We start from the raw sequence: 22,161 nt of genomic DNA, 5'->3' as shown, positions 1-22,161 counted from the left end.
TTTAAAGCTTTTGATAATATATGCCCACACACTTGCATAATATACATTCCATTATACATAAAATTTAGTATTCAGTGCATCCAGTTTTCCTGCTCCTGTCAGTTCCAGTCATACTCCAAGCTGAGATTCCTAAAACTGAGTAAGGTGAGAAAAATACCTGTAAAGTCCATTAGAATCAAATTATAAATCAATTAGATGTGTTATGAATGCAATGAGCTTGGATAGTAAGAAAAAAATCTTGTCATAGATATTTACTTGCACATGCATTAGCTATCCCTTTTGTTTTTAAAGCTTGCTTTCATTTAGATTGTATTGCTTGTCATTATGCTAAAACAAGTTACTGGAGTAAATAAAAAGGAGTTGTAATGAAAATGGTCACTGGCCTACTAATATTTCTCTCCTTCTTCCCCAGTCATTGCACTGAGGTTGACCAGAGAAATCATTTTCTATGTAATTTGATCTCAGGCTGTCACCAGCAGGATAGTTTTCAGGATTTTAAATAGCATGCTTATTTCACAGGATTTCTTTATAAAATCAAGCTCAGTGCCAATGTTCCCTTACCTATGCTACATCCAGAGGAAGCAGTATGAAGGGCATAACTCGGTATGGTATTTGAAATCACACATAGATAAAAGCAGGAACTTCATACAACTAGAAATATAAAGACTCTTTGAGGCATTAGACCAGAAATGTCACAATATTTTATTTTCTAGAAAAGTGATAAAAGACTGCAGGGGGGGAAGAGAACTCAAATACTGTCCAGTGCAACATGGTTTAGCTCCAGCTGGCAGCTAAGCACCATGCAGCTGTCACTATTGGAGCTTAGACACAGTATTTCAGCAAGTCCCAAGGAACATGCTGTTAAATTTTCCTGTTAGAAGAGTTCAGTTTATTACTGTTTGCTGTAGGCTTCAGAATTTTACACATTCTAACCCTGAACTCTAAGGTATATTTATGAGAGCCAATGAATACTTATGATAATGCTCAAACAAATTTATCTAATTGGTGTAGTACTCAAAATTTTTTTATCATACTGCCAAGAATATATGTTTCTTATGCTATGTACTTACTAGAATTATTATGTGGCTGGTATATCTAGAGATATACCTATCCCCAGCAGAGTGGGACACTAGCCTTTAAAATAAGGAATTACTAGATCTTTTATGGACAGAGAGACACAGCTGATAGACTCACTTTCTGGCACGCTCTTGAGAAATGGATAAATATTTGAACAGGATAAATATTTCATTTTCCCCTTTCTGAAGCAAAGGGCTCAGTAGGATCAGGAAATCCTCCTCTCAGCCCTTACTCTTACTATGATGTCATCATAGTCACACAATCCCAAAAGGAAAGCTTCCTCTATAGGGTGAGTTCAATTGAGGCCTGGAAAAAGCCAAATCAAACTTTGAACACCTTCAGAATTTCCACAACCTTTCCCAAAACTTGATTACCCTCAGTGTGAAAAAATCTCCTTATATTCAAGCAGAATTCCAATCTTGCTCCTTGTGACTGCTTCCTCATGCCCCTCTGTGCCTCTCTGAGGAGAGCTGGCTCTGCCTGCCCTTCGCTCCAGCTGGGAGGTTGGAGCTCCCCAGCACCTTCTTGTACATGTTGTGCCAGTGTCTTCACCCTCTTGGGAGCCCCTGACTGCACTGACTGCAGCATAGCATGGTCCATGCAGTACTGGGGAGCCCAGAATTGATCACAGGACTGCAGGTCACCCTCCAGAAGCAGGGAAGGGACTATTCCTCCCGGTGTGCTGGCTGCACTCCTACCACTACAGCCCATGTGCTGCTGGCCATCTTCATTGCAAAGGCAAATTGCTGACTTTCAACTGCTTTAACCTTGGGATACTGGGACAACATAGAATACAGGATATTCTCTATTAAATACATATAACATAGTTGTTCTATATTCATCATATTTTGATATATAATTAGGTGAAGAAAAAGCAGTTTGTCAATGACTGAATGGTGTAGCACAATGCTTTTGCTCCAGAAAACTGCACAGTATCTGAGTGGCCCAGCTTATGGCCCATCCCCTGATCTTGGTGCACAAAGCTGCTTTTTGGGTTGTGCTTTTCCCCTACTCTGTGCCTTTAAGTAGGATATGGATTTAAGGACACCCGAAGAAAAAATTTGCTGCTCCCTAATTTTAAGGAAAACAGAACCAGTCTTAATTGCTTGCAGGTCTGCAGGAGTCTTTCCATTGGATTGGGATCAAGATCTGTAAATTTAATAGGCATTTACACAGATCTCCAGGCACAATCTGATATTAGGCTGTTACTAAATCAAACTGTTGTTCTTTGTTTATACAAAACTTTGGAAGAAACTTGGATGAAAAACATTTATGGTTCATTCTCTCAAGAAAACAAAGGAGTTGCAGATTGCTTTGCTACTTGCCTTCAGCTTTGAAAATAGTCTATATTATGTCTCTTATATACCCTAAAGAAAGAAAACAGAATAAAGATTCTAGGTATAAGCATTAATGGCATACTGATCTTTAGAAATATTTCACAAAAGGTGTGATAGAAAGAAAACCATGTCTAATGTTCTTCAAAAGCTATTAATATCAGTCATAAGTTTGGGGTTCTTTTTGTTTGCTTTTTTTTTTGTTGTTGCATTTTTTCTTGGGGGGTGTTGTGGGATTTTTGCTTCTTTCGTTGGTTTGTTTGGTTTTTTTGTTTTGTTTTGTTTTGTTTTGGTTTGGTTTTGATTTTGATTTTGATTTTGCATTCAGTTTCCTCCAGATCCATCAAATTATTTAACATTAAACATAATTTGAAGTTTTTTTTGTCTCATTTTAATTCTGCTGAAAATATTAGCCACAATTCAGCAAAAGCTGGCTTAGAAATAAATGCTTTTGTCAATAGTGTAGTTTGAGTTATATATGGAATAATCAGACCTATACAGTCCAAGGAGGTTGACTGTGTTGTTTGGGGGAGAAAGCTGCCAACTCATGGGTGAAACTGAGCCTGGGAAGAAGGGAGCAGTGAGAGGAAGGTGTTTTAAGGTTTGGGTTTATTTCTCATTATACTTTGCTGATTTGATTATTAAGAAAGCGATTTCTCAAAATTGAGTTTGTTTTGCCTGAAATGGTATTTGCTCAGTGCTGTCCCTGTCCTTATCTCAATCTATGAGTTTTTGTCATATTTTTCCCCTCTGTCAGTTGAGGAAGAGTGTGATAAAGGGCTTTGATGGCACCTGGCATCCAGCCAAGGTCAACTCACTGCAGTGTGCATGGGACTGTTGTTATTCTGAAGGTAAGTAAACAATTAAGAGTATCAAATCTGTATCCTTATATACACACCACAAGCATAAACTTCTAATTTTTTATAAATATATCGGTAGAATACTGTTCTACTTCAAAATAGCTAAAATTCACTGTATCATTGCCAAGATGAGAAGAGAGATGAACACCACCAACAAACAGAAAATAAAGATAATTTATGATGTCCACGGGGAAAAATGGTAAACAATGTTTTATATAGCATGCATTTGCTTGTTTGTTTCCTTGGTTATCTATGAAGGAAACAATAGCAAAAAAGCTCCTGAGCCTTTAATCCTGAACATTGTAATTATAGATTTCTCCTTCCATCATTGCTTTTCCAGTAACTTCTGTGGGTCTGATACTTGCAAATCCCCCTTTCAAATGAAACAGACAAGATCTCTTACCTGCAATTAGGGTCTTGCACAGCATCATGTTCTCTGAATAATCATCAGAAAAGTACCAGGGAAGGTCAAAAAGATCTGCCTTTCAAATTATCTTCTTCTGTGCTTAGTGACACAGAAAACGAAAAACCGTCAGATCTTTCTGGTTTGTAGCTTTGCTGCTTGAGTCCTCAACAATGCAAAGTATTTTCCCTCCATTACTTACACTGAAGAGGGAAGCTACAATACTGAAAACTCATCATGAATCTGGACAATAGCAGTACCTGCTCATGCAGCTAACCAATTTTAGAATCACTTCAATAAGCAGAGGCTTTAGAGATGGAAACAGAATAATAAAGCCCTTCACATAAGGGAAATATGGAATCTGTAAAGTGTTTACTTAGAAGAATAATGAGATATTTTTATTTGGATAAATATATTCAGGGAAAAGTTTGTACAGTCTGTTTCCAAGAAGTTTAATTCTGACAACAAAATTATAGACAGTACCTGGATAATCAGTGATATTATAGATGGTTTTAGAGACATGCAGAGAAATTCCTGTGTATGAGTCTCAAAGTCCAGGAAAGAGCCTAAAAATTTATACTGAAACTGTCCTGTTAAGAAAAAAAATGTTTTCTCTTCAGTTTTTAGGCAGAGTCTTTGCTTCTCACCCCCACCAGCCTTCATCTACCTCTCCCCCCTCACAAGACACACAAGTTCCACACCCGAAGCAGCAGAGGAATAGTCGTTTCCTCCTCAATCTCCACCAATTTTCCTGACGTTGTAATTAAAGGGCTGACAGGGAAAGTGCAGTACTTGCTGTGAAATGAAATTGCTACACTAAAGAGAGTCCTAGACAGCTCAGTGATAAGATAATTTAGATGGCAAGGGAAAGCAGCTAACATATATGTGGGTATAAATGACAAAGAGTGGCGATTCGAGCTTTTGAAAACGTGGTTCAGACATCTCGAGACGGTGGGGAAGAAGCTGCAGAGCTGTGCTTTCAGCTTTCCTGCCAGTCATAGGTAGAAGCTGAGAGTTATTGAACAGGAACTGCATCTGAATGAGAAAGTAAGAGACAGCAGCAAATAGATGGCAGGTAAGTGTTGTTAAAGCAGAACATTGTAGTGAGGGGGAAAAGTAACAAGTAGGAAAAAAATAAACCCATGGTGTTTTCCTAAAGAAAGATTTTTTAAATCTTTCTTTAGGGAAAAAACAATTTTATAAATTCCTTTCAGATACAAGAAGGGATAATGAGAACACAGAAGCTGTACTGTGTGTAAAAGCTAACAATCTTTATTTTTTTTTTAGAGTAAAACAAAATGAATTATATAGAAAATACTTCTGGCATCTTATGAAAAAAAGACCTAATATAAAGATATAAAACCTATTTTATCTTCAGAAGGACTGGTGCATGAGGTATTATACGTATAAGAGGAGAATATTAGAGGAAAGAAATGAAACTTGCAAATTTCCTGCCAGCATAAACCATTTGCACTGCAGTGAAAGATAGAAATGCCAAGAAAATAATTGGAGGAAACTTTGAAGATTTTGTAGTACTGAATGACAGTCTAAACTAGGAAGTTAAAGCCCTTGAATGCCCATAATAAAGGATCTCCACTACTCTGACATTTCAAAAATATGAAAACCATGAAGGGGTTCATGGAAGGAGCTAATGTGAGTCACTGTAATATGTACTGCCTGAACAGCCAGAAAGACCAGCAGCTTTATTTGTTTACTTCAATGAAAGGAGTCATATAGACAAACTATTGGCATGTGAATTGCCAATGGTAACGAAAAGTAAAGACACTCTAAAAGGTTACCACAGAAAATTAAATATTTGAAGTAGTAAGAATTTTTAAATTCTTTAAAGATTTTAATTTGAAAATGTGCAGAACTGAATGACAGTTAAAAAACAAAGATGTATCTACAACACTCTAAAGCAAGTTAAAAAAAATTGTAAGATATTGCTTCTTTTTTTTTTTTTTAACCAATATATTAGTTTCATGTCTTCACATGACCTGAATACCAGATCACCAGCTGTAGAATCAAACTAGAGTTTGAAGGAGCATCTTTATGTTACAGCCAAAGTAAGGACACACACATCTTGTAAGAAAGCTTGCTGCTGAGAGATTTTTCACTTTGTAATACTGGGATTGAACAAAGATAAAAACGAATTCTGAGAATCTTCAAGGCCATGTCCAAGCTATGTATACAGGTTTTTAAAAATTTACTTTAATAAAAGATGTTTACAAAAATCACAGCTGAACGATGGCCTGCTTATGAAATACCACTAAATATCAGTTTTGTACGTACAAAGGATGGACCAGGAAGTGTGGGTGGGTATATGCCCTAAAATTCAAGGCAGTATCTGCTGAACATTTATAAGGAGCTGCTGGAGAACTGAAAGACTATTAATGGACTTTCATACAGACAATGCCTGATGTGCACAGGCTAATAAACAATGAAATGTTTAAGAAATCTGTGAATAAAGGACAAGTGAATTTCCTCCAAATAAATTTTTTCTTGTTAATGGAATAATGCTTGAGGACAGAATCATTATTTGTTTCTTATGTTTCATGTCCATCATTTTATAATTGTTTCAATGTCAAATTTAGTGAAATAGATTGCAAAATGCAATATGTCCCTAAGATCTTTGCATTATCACCATCTTGCTTTTTTTAAATCCTTTTTCAATTTTAAAGTCACCATTGTATTTCTTCTCATCTGACTACTGAAATTCATTGTACTTATTTGTTTAGTATGTCTGCATTATTCCTTTGCAAATTAAGTGCAATAATCCTGAAATATTTCCTCATTATAGTTGATGGCATCAAATCAGATTACCTAACATAGCAACCGTTACCAAGAAAGTCAACATCTCAAACTATATAATCCATGTTAGCATTGTTAAATGCTTTATTTTATTTTATTTTAAAGACTCAGCTAACCTTCTTTCTTCAGAGGCAGGTTTGGCATTTTTTCCCATGTAGGTATTTATGATCTCTTAGCAGTAAAACAACCCCCAATTTTGCTAAGTGAAGGACTCAATAGCTCTCATGCTCTCAAACAATTCTGAACAGAAGTCAAATGAGAGAAAAATCATGTTTATTTGCTAGAATGGTTTGTTAATAAGCAGAGAATTATAGGAGAAACTAATTTGTAAAGCGTGTACTGTGTTTCTACGCGAAGCTAGATAGGTGTCTGGCATAGGTGGTTCTGCACCTATAAAACAGCACCCATAAAGAAGATGGCAGAGAAAGGTCTTGATTAATGAAAAAAACATTCCTCTATGCCTGTCACTTTCAGTATTTTTTTTCTACAATGAGCAAAAACAATATGTATTTGTTTTTTCTTATCATGATCTCTAAGTTTTTTTCCCAGTGATTAAAGATGTTAGCCCAGGGAGGTGATAGAGCCATTGACCCTGGAGGTGTTTAAAAAAAGCCTGGATGTGCCATGATCCACTTGTCAAGGTGTTATTAGGTGATAGGTTGGACTTGATGAAGTCAAAGGCTTTTTCTAACGTAGTTAATTCCATGATTCTGTGGGTCTCTGATTCAGAATGAAGCACAGTTCATCATACGTGATGTCCTATTGAGAAATAGGGAAAGCAACAGCAGGATTCACCCTCATAATTTGCAAAATATTTGGAGGAGGCAGTGGCTGCTTCCACACACAGCCTGTAAGGTTCCTGGAGCACTTATCTGCTCTGCTGAAGGGACCAAACTCTGTTTACATTTGATTTAGAGCAGACTTTAATTTGGCTTTTCTGCAACTCAAGAGAGTATGATAACTTCTGGCTGGTAGGGTACTCTGGGATGAGTAAGTATCAATATCAATCTCCTTTTGAAGAGGTTCTACTTGTAACCAATATTAATTCAGGAAGAGAGTATGAATGACTGCATAATGTAATCATTAGAGTACTCAACTGGATGCAATGACTGCTGGATTCCAGCCTGATTCACTGTGTTCCCCCTGTAGCCCATTGTGTTGGTTTTACTTCATTTTATATTTACAAAATACAAAATTCCCCCATGCCTTTGTCTCTTGAGGAACTTTTATTCAACATCCTGAAAAGACCTGGCTGGACATTTCTTCAACTTTTCTCCATGTTTTGCTTTGCTAAAAATGTGAAAATCATATTTGAAATTGTTTTGACTTTTTCAGAGATGCAAATTTCAGCAATAAGTCCATCTCCCGAAGGGTTAGTTCTTTGGGTACTTTTCCTTGTCAAAGTTTGCTGAAGAGTTGAAATACTAATCAGATTACAGATATTTGCTATTAATTTGGCAAGTCATTATTTTTTTTGTAATTATTATTTTTGTTTTTCATTCTTAAACACCTAAGCCAGTGACTGTTTATTTAGTAAGAAAGTTTGCCTCGTTTCCTCTGACAGTAGGAAAAATTAAACCAAAGTTCTTTTAGGCTTTCTCATGCTTTAAAAATATTTGTTGTGCTTTAATGAAACACATATTAGATTGAGACCAAAAGTTTTAAACTTGCCTCTTTTAATTTGTTAGAATATTGAAATATGTCCTAAATCAGAACTGGCAAGAAAAATTCCTTCCTCTTCCTCTCCCAGATTTTTAGTAATCTAATTGATTTTCTTAGTAGAATTTCAAAATTTTCTAAGGTCATATGAATCAAAATATCCCCTTTCTCCCTGGTGCTCCTTCAGAGTTAATGCCAATTTCTTTGGACTGTGAAGTTGCACTTTATTGCTCTGAATAACACTTTCACTTTATTTTTGGGATATAAGGAGATTATTTAAATTTATGTGACTCTCAAGTGTGCCAATCTCTCTAAGGCTTCATATGCCTTTTGGCACATCTTCTGGCAGCTTGAGTATTAAATATGGCAAGCAGATACAAAGATGATTAAGAACTAGTTTGGCATTTGTACAAAATATTTTTAAATGTGTCTTTATTTAACAGCGGTTCAAAATCTCCACTTTATTGTATGTGATAGAGCAGTTTCAATTTAAATGAAATGTGAAAATAAATCACTATCTATGACAATGATCTTTTCTTTGATGGAATACTTTTGCTGATGAGTGGAAAAAAATACAGGTGAAGCTTTAGAGAGAGTATGGAACTTCTGTGGCCACAGGAGGGTTTCATAAAAGAGCACTTAATAGGCAGCTTTGTTGCTTCCCAAAGTTTCCTTTGACAATCATAAATTCCTTATGCTGGTGCTTGAGAGAATATGGGGGTGATATTCCTCAGCTATTAAATTATATTTCAAATTTTGTTTTGTTTCTTTTTTCATCAAGTATGAGCTCTCATTCCACTACTTTCTCTATTCTAACAATAGTGATTCTGAATCAACTCTATTTTGAGGAATTTAAAAAACGGCCAGAATTTTTTCTTGTTACCTGTTAACATTAAGAACATTGCTTAGTTACAGAAACTTTTAGATCATTCCTTTTTTCCATATAAACTCCCAGCAACTGCTTTCACAGTGGAAGGATGTGGAATCATAAAACAAACACAAGCGTTCTGTACACTTAAATTCTATATACACAGACTTTCTGCAGACTTCAAAACCAGGGCCTAGTTACAAGTGCAGTGAACTCAGACAATCCACTTGACTTTAGAAATCTTTGTTTGTTTTTATATTTCCTAAGTAATTTTGGCAGTTTTCACTGGTATTAAAAAGATTCACATCTCTTAACCAGAGATTAATTGTCAATGGTCATATCACAATCACAGTTTTTCATAACGTCTGCTATAAAGAAATAGTAGGAATAATAGGAGTATTCAGTAACAGTTTTGAGTAAAAATAAGGCACTCTTCAAAGTTAGAATTATAGTTCTGGTTTTTGGGAATCATTTGACTATGTCTCTGAGATTCATCCTTGCTCTTCTGTTATCTACAATATTACTGACCACACTGATCATCCTTGCAAAGTTCTTATTGTGTTGTAGCTGAAGAGTAACTTCAGCACTTCCAAACCAGCATTTACTGAATTACATGAATTACCAACATGAACTAACATTTACATGAATTACCAACATTTGCTAAACAACCCAGGTTTTAGCCTTATCCTTTGGGCTGATTTCCTCCCAGGATCTGTTTCTTCAAAACCCTTTTTCATCCTTTCATGGTAGCCCCAGTAGCTTGCTTGTGGCAGTAAGGGTGCACTGTGCACTGCTAGAGTGATAGAAGAACACTCCAGATATTTATCTTAATATAATGCTTCAGGTATTTCTAACTATTTTAATACTGTTTTCTCCTACAAAGTATTTGCATTGTGTTAATTTCAAAACCGTTTTAAGCTTGGCATGGGTCAAAAAAGTATTTCTGGAGAAATTATTTCAATTAGAAGGTAAAACAAATGTTTCTATTGTGCATCTTTCCCATTCAGCCATGTCACCTTCTGCATGCTGATTTTCCTTTCCCAAAATCTTTGCACAATTCACCTGACAATTTAGATAACTATCGTCATAAGAATGAAAAGGTATAACTGGGAATAAGCAAAAAAATTAACATTTAATAACTGTGAGGTCAGACTTCTCAAAATCTTGGTTCACATTTCCAGGATATAAAATTTTTAAAGAACTAATTTTATCACCATTAAAATAAATGACATTTTTATTATCAATCCCAAGTGGGACAAAATTTCCTCTGAGAACAACAAAATAATTTTAAATTACCTGACCAATATTAAAGAAATTCAAAGCAAGAAAATTTAAAAAAAATCCCTTTTACTAATACACCCTTGATATTTCTTGATATTTGTGACTCAGTAAAACTTTTGTTCCCTTATTGCATAAACAGCTCTTAAAATATTTGTTATTTCATTTCTGTGAATAGAACTGTAGCAAGTGCCTGAAGTCTTTAATGCTTATTCCAGTACAGTACGTGTTTATTCCAAAGTTAGTTATAGCATCTACTTATTTTTTAGTTACCTTCAGTACTTCTGTACTTCAAGTACAGATCTCCAAATAGCTCTCAAATGTTTTTTTGTTTGTTTGGAATATCTTCCCAAGAAAAGTGGGGGAAATGTCCTCAAAAATATCACCCAAAACTGCAAGACCAAATGCTGTTTAACTGGCCCTTTACTAGCCAAATAATTAACTAATTTTTATAGGGAAAAATTACAAGAGAGTTTGTACCACATTGCCTTTCTTTGAAAACCAGCTTTTAAAATCCCTCAGACACTATTAGAAAGCTTCCTTTGAAATTTTGATGTGAAAATAACAATGCAACATATTAAGTATTTCTAAAATTCTGAGTCAGATCATGAACTATTCTTCTCAGAAGCTTTTCTTTTTCGTGCCTCATTTTTGATGAGTTTCTCAATACAATCCTCTTTTCCTACACGAGAAAGTGTTTTGCTAAGTTTTTCCACTTTTTAAAATTCAAACTCATTTGTTTTGGAGTAGAATTGACTAATTAAACCTTTTTGTAATTATACACTGTGGATTTTTATTTCAACTTGTTGATGGAAGAAAGTGCAAAGTAAAATTTTGTTGTGCTGAGATTTTTCACAACATTCCACAACAGTTTTTTATTTTATTTATTTTTATTTGGGAAGTATCCTATTTTAAGTAAAAAAAAAAATTAAATTAATTAATCTCTTTACAAGAGATATTCTTTTCCTTGGAAAGAAATGTCATTTCCCTACAGTGACCATACAGCTGCATCTGAAATACCACATTACTTTCTCAGTGCTACCAATAGAAAATAGCAATTTTGAATCAAATGCCTTTGTTTATTTATTATCAACACCATGGGCATAGAAAGATAAACTGCTCCACTGTCACATTTTGATTGTTCATTTACACTTCAAAGAGATATAATACTAATAATGTAAGTTTCCATATCTGAACAGAATTAAATAGTGGTCCATTTTTCCCTATCTTTTTTGTTTGCTCTCTCAACTTTGCCAAAGGAATACACCCAGGATATCACAACCTAACAGTTAATCAATTTTTTCAAACTAATGGTTTTCATGTCCTTTTGTTAGAGGTTCCCCCTCCTTTTTCTCAAGAAGCTGCTGTTTTCTCTGAACCATAGCAACCGGTCAAGCAAGCAGAATAAGTATCTCCCTGAGAAAACAGCATCAACTCAGCTCCATAGGTGATCTAGTGAAGAGACGTTCATAGCAACCACTCCTGTCCTCCATTACTAGGCTTATAAATAGGATTTCTCATCAATGAGGAGTATTATCAGGAAGGAAAGTGATATCAGTGGATGTACCAGCACTTTCCTGTGGTCTGTAGACAGAGCTGAAAAAATTCTTTCAGTGGTCTTCTATGTATTTTGGATGCCAACAGCCATAGGAATAATTATTTTTGTTCTAGGAAGAGGCCAGCTTGTAGTAGCAGAGAGCTTTGGAAAAGGCTGCACAGCTGGAAGAGGGTAGCCTAGCTGGGCTCCTCTGCTTTGGGGTCCTCCAGCTGGTGCTGCAGCAGAAATGGGAGCCCAAGGCAGGGATTACCAATCGTTACCTCTCTGCGACTGGCGCCAGCAGACATTTCCTGATATTTTCCACTGTCTCTTGAAGCTTACCTGTCCCACCTGGAGAGAACATTCCTTTAATTTCACCCTCTCCATTGGAGGCAGAGTAAGAAGCCCTGCTGAGTTTCAGATTTTCCTGCCTTGTAAGGGAATGTTGATGTGTCAAAGTAACAGAAAATTATTAAGAAATTTTTTGGATGGAAAGGAAGTAGATATAAATCTACTACTTTATTACATTTCTTCTATGAGCAACTGTTTTTAGAGCACAAATACTTAAAAAGCACAAGATTAAAATTCAAGTAACACAAGAATCATTAATTACATAACCTTATATAATTGTTAAAATATAATTCTGATTTTTTTTTTTATTAGATACCATAACTTCTTTCTGTAATTCCTGCAATGATTAACGACAGTGAAGAAGATAGATATTTACAGGTTTTGGAATAAAATCAAGTAACTAATTCAACAGAAGAAGTATCGTTGAGTTTTGTGTTTTTATGCAAAATATGATTCAAAATTTATAAGAATAATTATGTAGTCCATGTATACTGTTGACTGAATGTAAATAAATGTTACTCCTCTAGGGCAAGTCTTGTCTGTCTTGCTATCTAACTTGCATATGCAGATTGGAAGTATAACAAAAATGCCTTTTTGTTTTAAAAGTTTTCAAGAATTTCCATCATTAAAAATTCGAATAACATCTGATTTAAGGTAAGAGGCAACTAATTTTTAAAGCTTCCAAAAAAATCTTCCTTACGTGAAAGCCTGTTATTACAGCCAAGGAACACCAAGTGAATGTATCAAATTAGGAAAAGAAAAAAATCTTCAAATTCCCTCTGGGCAATAAAATGATGGTTTTATATGTGGAATTTTTGGCAATGTTTCACTGAGAGAACATTAATAGTTCATCAAGATGAAGGGTTAGAACATTTCACAAGATATTTGAATTTTGTACAATTATAGTTTCCAACCTTTATTTTTTCAGGTTAAAAGCTTTTGAACACTGAATAAAATATATTTTACTGTCTTCAAACTTACATTTTAGATGCACTGCTGTATTCTGCCATTTTCAATGTAAGAGACTAATGAACCTGGTATTAAAATCTTATTTCAATTCTGTTATTGAAAAAAAAAATCCAAAAGAAAGGAAAAGAAGGCTATGAGACCAGCACCATGCTAATAAAGATAAAGCTTACTTTCCTAAAAATCCCTCTTCTGTGGCTAAATCTCAAAAAAACCCCAAACCTATCAGTAATAAGTTTGCACAGTCTGAGGTTTCCACAGCACAGTGCGAGGGATAATTAATTACACCAGTTGCCAGTGAGGTGTAGCTTTGCTCCTCAGTCAGCTGTGTGTGGAAATGTTATTTGAAGAAACACAAGGCAGGAGTTTCCCTGGGTTACTGCAGCTGGCAAAGACACTGCCATTCACTGAGGAGTGTTGTTATAGGAAGTTTCAACAGAGGGCAGGGAGACTTTCAAAGCTGAAGGGAAACTTCAGGACCTTCCAATTAATACATAAGAGGATAGCTGGAATGTGAGATAATAAGAATAAACAGTCCACTGAAGTATTTTATTCACATATGAAACTTTTCTTCCATTTACCTTAATTTTCAGACTAAAAAGTGGCTGTTACTCTTCAGTTTTCTTTCAAGACTTTGTATTCCACTGATGGTTGTGTCCTGAGTTTAATTAAGCTTTATGAATTCCTTACAGCTGGGAGACTTAGCAAAGGCTCAGATATGCTTTCCTGGCATGAATACTGTTATTTTCAGACTGAAGCTGTTTTTAATTGGATGGTAGAATAAATAGATTATTTGCAATAAATCGAATCAAATTCATGTAGGAAGCTACTGAAATATTTACAGCATAAAGAAGAAATAAATGATCTGGTAAGATGCTACATTACTTATGTGAATGCAAGTCTTAATATGAGAGAGGGTGGTCATAAAAAAAGGGAAGCACAAAGGGATTTGACTAACCCCTGGAACAGGTCTCAGTCTAAACTGTGCTGTCTTTACTCAGTAAATTACGCATACCACCATGATGACATCACTCCAAGGTCCTCAATTAATCTACCCCTTTTTATGGTCTTTCACACCTTTCATTGTGGTCAAGAACCTTGTGAAGGATGAAGTAGATGCTAATATTTATACAGCACTTAATGTAATTGGGTCCTGACCTGGCTAAGCACAACAGTTATATAAACACATATGGAAAAAAAGAGAATTGCTGCAGGGCTCAGCATGCATTTGTTCCTAGAACTCAGTTTTTGTTGGTCCTCTGGGCACAGGAAATATCAGATTATTATGACACACTGACTGTGGTCTGTCAATAAATTAATATTTAACAATCAAGAGAGATTAGGAACTGAATGTTAGCTTTAGAAAAGCACTCCAAAATTCCAAACTAAGCTGCTTCCTTGAAAACAATAGACAAAGTCTAACAGAAACCAATTAACTTGAAGGGTTAAATAGACATTTGGAGAAGTGCTATACTTAAGATTTGAAAAACACAGGTTTAGGAAGAGGAGTGACCTAATATAGAAATGTTAAACACAGAGTTTGTAAAAAATACCTCAGCAGCTGAATGGCATGGTGTTGGGCTAAGTTTTGCTCTCTAGATATAGAATGTAACTAGAATATTGAGAGACAAATCTTGATCTTTCTTGGGAAAAAATAATTTAAAAAATAGGTTAACAGACCTTCTATATAAGTTAGAGAGGTGTGCAGGTAGATCTTAAGAAAGTTGTTCTTTTCTTAAATAGTTTGTGTTAAGGAAGTATGTAGCTTTTTGGGTGCTTCAAAAATGATTTTTTCTTACTCTACAGCACCAGTGTGTAAATACATGTGTGTGAAGAACCCACAAAAAAAAAGAGCCTCTCTGCCTCACTGAAAAGATGTAACAGGTTTTTTCTGTCTGCCAGTGAGGGATACTTAAAAAAGACTGCAGCTGACAAGTAAAAGGAGAGGCTGAGAGGTAAAGGCCAAAGATTACATGCAAAACCATCTCAAATTCAGTGCCTGAGTTGATAACTTTTTTTTCTAGTAATTTAGCATTTTTTATCTCCTTATCACTGCAAATGATACATTCATCAGTGTACAAGTGACTGCATTTCTTATTTCTATTCAAGAGGTTTATCCTCTAGCTGTTTTTGTGACCTTTTGTTTATATGTTTACAAACCTAAGATTGAATGAATGCAGAATGAAACATGAATTATTAAAAATAGTGTAAGACTGCTAAATGTCTTAGCAATTGCTTTTCTAAACTTTCATTATTTGTGGTTGTCAATTTTTATAAAAACAATGAAACTTTCTGTATTGTATTAACTGGACCTTTGTCGAATGCCAGCCTCAGCTCATTTTTGTCAATGTTTAATACAGTAATATAGTCGACCCAATTAGAGAATGTAGCCCATTCTAGTAACATTTTAAAGTGAAAATCTTCTAATTATATTTTTGAGTTTAAATCAGCTTTTCTCATTTGCGATTGTTTTACACTGCTGCCAGAAAACTGGCTTAGATTTAAAAAATTATCAATCCACTTCTAGGGAGGATTTCAAGGCAAATTCATAATTTAGTTATAAATTTTCTTTTTGTCTGGGTATTTTTTTATCCCTGAATAGATATAGAACCAATTGAATTCAATAGGCTTTGTCACTTTGGGTACATCTATAGTAAATAAAAAAACAACTACTGCCCAAAAGAGCAGTAGAGTTTCTTACGTACCACCCCAATCACAACTGGTATGTAAAGGAAAAAAAATATACCAAAGGAGAAAAAAACCAGCATTTTTCAGGAAAGATATTATCCTAGATATGTTGAAATGCAGCCTTTAATGTTACATCAGGGTTAAACTGAACATGAAATTGTAGTTATCTGAAATACTGCAAGTGTCTGTACGGAAGCACATGCAGCATGGGAAACAAGCGTGAGGAACTAGAGCTCCAGAGTGACAGAACCATGACACTGAATTAGGTGGAGGGACAGCTACCCTGGTTGTAGTGCTGCACTAGATGGGAAGCTCAAAGATGTGTTTCAGGTATGTTTTTGCCTTCTGCAGCAATAACTTGTTTTTCATAGATATTTATATCCATATAGAGTCAGATGTTGGAGCCCAGAGAACATGGACATCACATCCCCTTAGCTTCAGTCTTAAGGTGCATCATTAATCAGCAAAGTGCTCTGATCCAGACTGAAAAGCTGTTCTAAGGAGCATGTGGTGTCAGGTGCATCAGGAGGATCAGCTGTCATTATCCTGAGTCCATCAGTGTTTTCCATCCCTTCCTAAAGGGTGAGCTGTAACAACTAAAAATTTGCTGAGAGAGCACTCCAGAAAATGAGTGAAATATGAAAAAGAACTTGTGAGAAAATGTCTCCAAGTTCCTCTTGCAAGAGCTTTGGAATACTGAAAAGAAACTTCAGGTAATTAAATTCCTCTACAGTGTGTAGGAACTCCTAGAACGGAACAGGTTTAGAGAGATGGCAAATTCTGCAGTGTGGGTTTACCTACAGCTTTGATGCTAAGGTCCCAGCTATTCTATTCATCTGATTTTTCACTTACTTTCAGTCATCCCCTGGCACATATACTGGCTAGATATCTTCCCCTTGTGAAGACAAATTAAGAGGCAATTCAGAACAAAGCAGAAGAACTGTGCTATCTGACAGATGAATTTTCTGTGCTGAATTCTCTCAGTGGAGGCACTCAACCTTACCCATTATTTGGGTTCCTCAGGAGGAGAGTAATCATCTGGACAAAGGAAAGGGGGAAAGTTGTGCTAGCAGTGGAATCTTGTTTTCCTAAAAGAATATTAGATCTGCAGAGGGAAATTTGAGACACACAGAGGAATCTAAGCTTTAGTAAACAATCATATTTATATAGAATCTGGCTGTGAAAATATTGCAAAATATAGAAATCCCTAGAACAATAAATCTTCTTGTTCTTCCTGATGGAGATAGATTCTAAGGTCATCAACTATAAGGATCAGATGAGTCTCACATGAATGCTTTGGCCCTGAGCTGCACTGGTAATAAACAGGATTTTTATTACATTTCTAAGTGCTTCATGACGTGTGTTAAATTACTGTAGGCTTCACAAACTGCAGCACAGAAGTATTGTTCAATTGGATAGTTTAAATGTGTTCCCTTTGTTCCATTTCAATACAGTGGCTCAGCTTCTCTTGCAGAACAAAAAATGCTATTTGCTTATTTTATACACTATCTGATCCAAGCTGTTCTACTATTGCATGATTATAGTAAATGACCTAAAGATTTTTCATATTATTATAGAGTGAAATACTTTCTCAATTGTACTTTTTAGCTGACGGACCCTTCCATTTTATATCAGTCTGTCAGTACTCTAAGTTTGCACCTAAAGTGCAGGATGTATAGGATGTATAAGCCCTTCTCAGGCTGTGATGACTAGATACATCTGAGCTTTCCATCTGCCAGGAAGGTGACATGCAACCACCCCCTCCTGGCTATTCTGTCCAGGCTAGATCAGGTTTTAGTGTACAGTTTGTAATTTAGATTCTAAACTTTTTTTTAAAATCAGTGAGTCTATCACTCACAGGATCTATTTATTATTTATCATTCTTCATAGGGTCACTTCAAAGTCTAGTGAATCTGTGCACGTATTTGAACCAATGTTAAGTCAGAGTGTTAACTCCATTTCTGTGTTTGGACATGTTCGCTCCATTTCAAAAATCATGACTGAAAGAATTGCTGTGTTCATTGTGAAGCAGAGCTTCCACCTCTCAATCAAGCCTCTCAAAGAAAAGACACAAAACAATAGGTATTGTGTGTAAATTCAGTGCAAAACTGAAGTAAATGAGTTGTGGCATTTTTGTTTTATCACTGCAGGGAAAGCTATGGACATATTCAAGTCTGCTTATAATGAAATGAGTATGTCCAAGTTTCCTCAGAAGAGCAGATTGCCTAATCCTCAGCTCAGTCTTCCATTTCATTAAGTAGTTGGAATGAAGAGTGATAAAAATTAAATAAAAACAATTCCTGCATTTTTGCATATAAGTCAGATAACTAAAGGTTAAAGTAGCAATATTAATGGGTGAATATTACACTAGCGAAATGAGAGGAAACTTTAAATGCAGAAACATAGGTAGTCAGTGCTTCTCCCTAAAATACTAAGAAATACTAAGAAATATTTCGTTTTATTCATTTATTCGTGGTAAACCTCTACTTCACATCTTTGCAGAAATATTGCAAAACCATAATTTGACCTTGAGGTAGGTGGTATCTTATCCTGGACAGGATATTTTTGTGTGACAAAGAGAGGAACATTTTCCTTAATAGTTCTTCTTTTAGGAATTCTGAAAACAAATGCAGAGGAAATAACATCTATAATTTATATTCAGAATAGCAACTCAATAATTAAAGGTTAACAGTCTAGAAAAATTACAACAAAAAAGCCTTAGCAAATTGCTAGTGAAGTAACCCTATACTAAAGGAAATCTTTTTATATTTAGTGCTTGCTTAAAGGGAGAAATTCTGTCAAGTTACTGAAAAATAACTTAGGTGAGAGTTTAAAGTAAAATATCTATCATTAGTAGCCGTTCAGGTCTCTTTCTTTTTCTAGAAGCAAGCTTTTAAGCTTTGCTAACATTACAGTTGATCAATTAATTTGTTGTTATTTATATCTGAAAATCTGTAATGTTACTTTTCATTTCATTCTGACAGTATTTCAAAAATTATTTTGGGGGTTATTTTTATCTGTCAGTAGAGAAATTTTCTAGGTGGAAATATAAAATTCTATCTTGTCATTTATATTCTGCTTAGATTATATTTTTTCTTTTTGAAATATCTGTGTTTGGTAACCTCTAATCGAGCTAAATTCTCAGCATTAAACTAATTTTCTTAACATGTTTGTATTTATTTTTCTTTCAGGAATAAAAAAGGCAGGAAGCTTTTATGTGGTCACCATTCCATGCTCTTTTTCCTAGCATTTTATTTCTTTAAAATTAGGGCTCAACTTATAAAATAACTTTTTCTCTGAGAATCACAATAGCTTCAAGGATGTTTCTGTCATAGAGTCCTTGGTAAATTCATTTTTTTTTTCCTACCAAACCACCTCTCCTATACCTTGTCTATTTGACAGATGGCTTCACTTCCACAGCAGTTTTCCCTTGTAGCCATTTTGGTCATGGCTCATATTGTTTCACCTATTTGTTTCTATTTAAGAGTTCAATATCTCTGCATTTATTCTATGAAGCTGCTATTATACCTACCATCTTCAAAGACATTTAACCCACCTATTAGCACAAGGGGGCTTCATAACTACAGAATTATGTTTCATTAGTCCTATCCATCAAAACATGATTGTCTGCATCATGGGAAGTTAAGGCATTAGACATATCAAGTTCTAAGGTCGTGCAAATAGATTCTTCTCCTAGAGCTTGTCAGGTGCATCCAGCTGGAACACCCAAGGGTCAGGGACAATACCACATCTGTTATAGTCTGGAAAAAAATATCTACTGTTGCGTGGAGAAGGAGCATATATTTGTAAAAATAGAACAAGTGTTCTTGAAAGAAGAAGAAGCAAATTGCAAAGAATTCCGAACGCTGGATTTTGACCAAGGTAAAAGCATTTGTCTGCTACAGGCCAAGCAACTAGAAGTAAGCTTTTTTCTTATTTATGTTGCAATTTCGTCCCATATTCTCTGTAAAAATCATACAAGTTTTCTCCTTTTGATTATCAAAAACTTTTGTATTGTCTGCATCACAAACAGTTTTGTAAGCCTGGGACAGGTTAATCTTGTCACCTGTATGGAACCTCTTATTTAATGAGAAAATTTTAAAGTAAGTCATGCAATAATTCCCACAGCTTTTTATTGTCCATGTTTTAAAAAGTAAGTGTCCACCAGTAACTAAGTGCAAAGAGAATTAATAAGATAGTTCAAGCACCAAATGTCATAAAAACACTGCCAGACTAAATTTTCAAGGGGAGACCATTACATTGGTCTCTTGCATCCTTTTATATGTAATTTTAACTCAGAAACAGTCTCAGCAGGTAGATAAGATTAAGTGGGAAATGAACCAAACCAGAATTGCACTCCTTTTTCTGAAGAGGCTCAGGAAGAGGTAAGGGTATGTAATATTTTTTTTTCCAACTTCACATGCATCCTCTTGCCTTCCAAAGAAGTAAGAGCATTTCCAGCTACCTGCCATAAGCAAAGAGCTTATTAGCACAATGTTACTCCTTCGACATTAAAGGCAGATGGAATCTGTATTTCTAGGATATTTTTGGTCCATTTCTCAGCAGTCTGGTAGTTGACAGGAACACTCTTTGTTTGGAAAGAACACATAAAAGGATTATAGGACCTTGTTTATAGTTCTCACTGTACCAGCACGGTACTGGTGCTTCATTTGGTGCTGCACAGAGTCAATCCTCTGTGAAACAGGACACTTTTATAACATCAGGTATATGATAGTGAGAATGAGTGGAGAAATGGCTCTGAGAGGCCAGCGCCAAAGTCCTAGGTACTGTAAATGGAGGCAGTTCTATCAGCATGCTCAGAATCAGCACCAAAATCAAAAAATAAGAACCACATATGTATTTAATGCCCAAAACCTGGTACTCAAAATGGTATTGTCCAGTCTGGTATTGTGCCTGATTTTACTGATAGCCTAACAGATTTCTGATTTTCTTCATGAAGTGTTTTATTTTTGGAAGGAAATCTGGACAGACAGTTTAGATGTTAATTTACTTACATAGCTCAAGTTTTTAAGGCTCACTAAGGCACTTATCTTGATATAGTGAATGATATCTATACAAGTAAACAATAATTGTTCCCACTGGAAACAAACCTCTATTTGTATAGCAATTGATGATTCTTCTAAATATAGCCAATTAAGGGGCAAACCCCAGGGTTTTTCTCATTTCAGGATCAAATAATGATATGTGAAATTTGAGTTCCAAATATGTTTGCAGGGTTTAAAGGAGTGCATTTCAGAAAGGCTATGTCATTGCATAATAATTAAAAAAAAATTTCAAATCTGGATACTTTGGCATGTAACCTCAAATATTAAATTAATCCAGGCACTGTTACATGAAAATCTGGGCTCATAAATTTGAATGATCCCCTGGTAAAAATCTAAGAAATAATTCAATATATTTATGAAATATTAGTGATAGAGCAGTCTTTGATGGTTTGTGTATTCTGATCTCTTTGAATTTGAATATGATAATCTTTCATTTTAAGTCTTGTTTATGAAATGGAACAAAATTATTCTAAGATGCATGCCAGACTCTCTTCCCATAGGACGTTTGTGAGTAGGCTTTCTGCAGAAACATGGTAATTATGCTGTATTTACTATTTTTACTGTTTATGATGCTATTTGTGGGTGGGTGTGAGTGGAATAGCTTCATGTGATAATGACTGTATTTTTTATATATGCAGCTTGTTGCAGTAGCAAGGCATTTCCCTGTTATAAAAGGATATTAAAGTTATAATCTGCCAGCCAACATTAAATTCCCGTAACTCCCAGCAGCTGAATTTGTTAAAGAAGTTGATACCCCTCTAGGTCTCTGGTGAGGGCATGTGCTGCACCATGATACTCTGCTTATCTCCAGGCATAGCTGTGCAAACAAAGGCTTTGTGAAGGATTTGCTTCTCTGACTGGGAGAACACAGAATACAAGTTATTTTTTGTTACATATTAAAGAACCTGTTATTGTTGAACACAGAGAAAAACCTGGAAAAAAAAAAGACTGTGTCTGGGTTCTTGCACGGTCCACAGTCTTATTGGGGTAATGAGATTATTTTAATTTGCTAGCCAAAACAAACATTTTTCTTCCAAAATCATCAACAACAACAACAACAGCAACAGCAAGCTACTTTAAATAAATGCAAATGTCCTTTGTTTGTGCCCCTGGTGACAGTGTTAGGACCTTTCTGCCAGATCTGTCTGCTGCAGGGGAAACCCCAGGAAAACCAGGTTCTTCCCTGTTCCGGGCTGAACACAGAAGAGCAGCCATTCATTGGGACCTCACGCTTCTGCTCTACTCCCCCGAGGCCCTACTCCA

The sequence above is a fragment of the Ammospiza caudacuta genome, chromosome 4 (assembly GCF_027887145.1).
Source record: "Ammospiza caudacuta isolate bAmmCau1 chromosome 4, bAmmCau1.pri, whole genome shotgun sequence".
NCBI lineage: Eukaryota > Metazoa > Chordata > Aves > Passeriformes > Passerellidae > Ammospiza > Ammospiza caudacuta.
This window is presented reverse-complemented; position numbering follows the sequence as displayed.